This window comes from Sinocyclocheilus rhinocerous, unplaced genomic scaffold (assembly GCF_001515625.1).
Source record: "Sinocyclocheilus rhinocerous isolate Xijiao unplaced genomic scaffold, SAMN03320098_v1.1 scaffold298, whole genome shotgun sequence".
NCBI lineage: Eukaryota > Metazoa > Chordata > Actinopteri > Cypriniformes > Cyprinidae > Sinocyclocheilus > Sinocyclocheilus rhinocerous.
Window position 1 is genome coordinate 1 of NW_015650702.1, and position 2,674 is coordinate 2,674.

General features: G+C 35.7%; 1 pseudogene; it reads left to right on the forward strand.

Moving 5' to 3' along the window:
• The first annotated feature begins 52 nt into the window (after positions 1 to 52).
• Positions 53 to 2,674, forward strand: part of LOC107712351 (Na(+)/H(+) exchange regulatory cofactor NHE-RF3-like) — a 7,594-nt pseudogene continuing 4,972 nt past the window's right edge.

Below are 2,674 nucleotides of genomic sequence, written 5' to 3' on the forward strand. Positions count from 1 at the left end.
ACATTTCTGTCCCCCCCACTTCTGAAATGATGGCTACGCCCCTGCCAAGGAGGGAATAGACAATCCAGCCATGGTGACTGCAGATGATACAGGTTAGTGTGTTTTTTATTATTAATAGTGTTAGCTGCTTCGTTGCAATTAAATTTCAATCATTTTATTGTATAAGTTATCATTTATTTTTATTTTTATATTCATTTTTTACTCATACCACAAAGGAAGGTTTTTACACCAGGGTTTCCCAAACTGGATTTCACAAACCCCTGCGGGTTCATGAGGGAACTGCAGGGGGTTTGTGAGTGGATGAAAAGCTAATAATTAATTGAATCATAAAAAATAAAGAAATCAAATAAATACATAATTAAAATAAAAAGCAAAAATAAAATACTAACTAAAAAAATGAATAAATACTGTATTTACATGTCCTGTGGCCATTAACCAACATCAGAGAACCACAAACATGCAAACATGTTGTTAAATTATTACAATATTAACTTAAAATCTCATGGTAAATATATTAGATCAAATAGATTTGGCTAACAAAAATGTTTGGGAATCCCTAGTCTATAGCATAGGATTATTAGTAACAAGTAGTTTATAGTATACCATAAGTACAGTTTGTCATTTAACTCTAGTCTTGGCTGACAGAGTCTGCGTCAAAGCCCTCACCACGTGTGTGTGTGCTGAAGAAGGAAGAAGGAGAAACCTTTGGCTTCCGTCTGCTTGTGGAAAGAGGGCAGCAGGGTCACATAATTAGACAGCTGGATTCACTGGGAGTGGCAGAGAGGAGTGGGCTCAAGGATGGGGACCGCCTGCTTGAAGTCAATGAGATGTTTGTTGACAATGTGGAACACATGGAGGTGAGAGGTCATGACCTTTATTTTGCGATTACTGTATGTTTTTACTGTACAAGCTATAAGCATCTGTTTTTTGTGTCAGGCTTTGTAACAGAGTGTTTTATTATGTTTGTTTCACTCCCAGGTGGCACACAGGATTCAGGTGAGTGGATCACACTTATGCTTCCTGGTGTTAGATGAAAAGGCCTACGAGCAGGCTGTGTCTGAGGGTCGTGACCTTAGAGAGCTGGCTAAAGCTAGCCGTGGGGAAGGATGGAGGCCTCCTCGTCTCTGCCACATCACGAGAGATGCACCTGGCCTGGGCCTCAACATACAGCCAGTGGAAGGTAGAAATACAGTAATTTCATATATACATATAAAAAAATGTCAAAATCAGCCCTTTCTGTAATGCCGTTATAGAAATACTCTCTTATCTCTGATGTATAGGTGAGAAAGGCAAATTCACAGTAAGCTCAGTGAAAGGAGGTGCTGCAGAGAGAGCAGGAGTGAAGAAAGGGGACCGGCTAATTTAGATAGATGGTGCCATGGTCTCTGAACTCACACACTCTGCCATCAGCAGAATGGTAAACACTATACTGTACTTGCTTTAGATAAATGTAAAAATTAAAAAATATATGGTAAAAAATGGCAGCTGTGGTTGCCAGAATATGGTGGGAATGCTTCAGATATTACAGGATGGCATATTGTTACATGTATGTTGTACAGCTTAACCACATATTTCATCAAGTGATATAATGTCAATATACAATTGTATAATCTATTTGAACTACCAAAATGTACTTTTTGTCTTAAAATGTACTAATAACCACCATAATACAAAAGATAAAACAGAAAGCCACGTGATGAATCAGAATTTATCACAAGTAGCCTGTTCATAAAACATCAGTGGTGGACGACGTACACAAATCAAGTACTTGAATAAAAGTACAGATACATATAATAAAATATTACTCCAGTAAAAGTAAAAGTACTCCTTTTTCAATTTTACTCGAGTGAAAGTACAAAAGTACTTGATTTTTTATGTACTTAAGTAAAAAAGTACTGATAGATAGATTTATTTTGCAATTTTATATAGGCTACTTAATTTAATTTTATATTAGCACATATTTTTTATAATCCTACTGCTCAAAATACCTGGGATTTTCCCAAAATAACCACTATATGGAGTCAAGATATATTTTTGTTGTTGATATGGACTACGTTGACGAGAGTGATGCAGTAATTTTCACTATGAAGCTTACACTGTGATGTACCTGAGAGAAAACAGATTTGACCATCTGATTTTCACCAGTAAGAAAAAAGTGTTTTAAAGCTTGTTGTTTTGCAGAACATCACAGTTATATATGACATGACAATAAGGCCTGAAGTTAGGAAGAACATTTTAAGGAAAATATAATTATATTTTCATAATGATTTTTTTTCTTCTCAAACCTTGTCTGTGGTGTAAAAACACCCCTGGCCAAATGCCCCCAGAGGGCATCACTTCCCACTTTGATAATTACTGTAGTTACCATGTTCTGAACATCACATTCTTTCTTTTTCCCCCAGATGTAATCTATCTAGGTGGTTGAATAAAAATATTTGGACTTTATATCTAAAAATTAACGTTACCTCAGCTTAGCACCAGCAAGCTTGTTAGCTAGACAGTTAGCATCAGCTAACAATATTTACTTATTTTCAGTATGGTTATGAATAAACATTCATATCTGTCTACTCGGCTAGTTAATCCAAACAATATAAAAATGTATACTGTTGATAAACAATATAAAAACAGACGTCACATAGGGCTAAAATCATAGCATTTTAGTAAAACTGCTAAC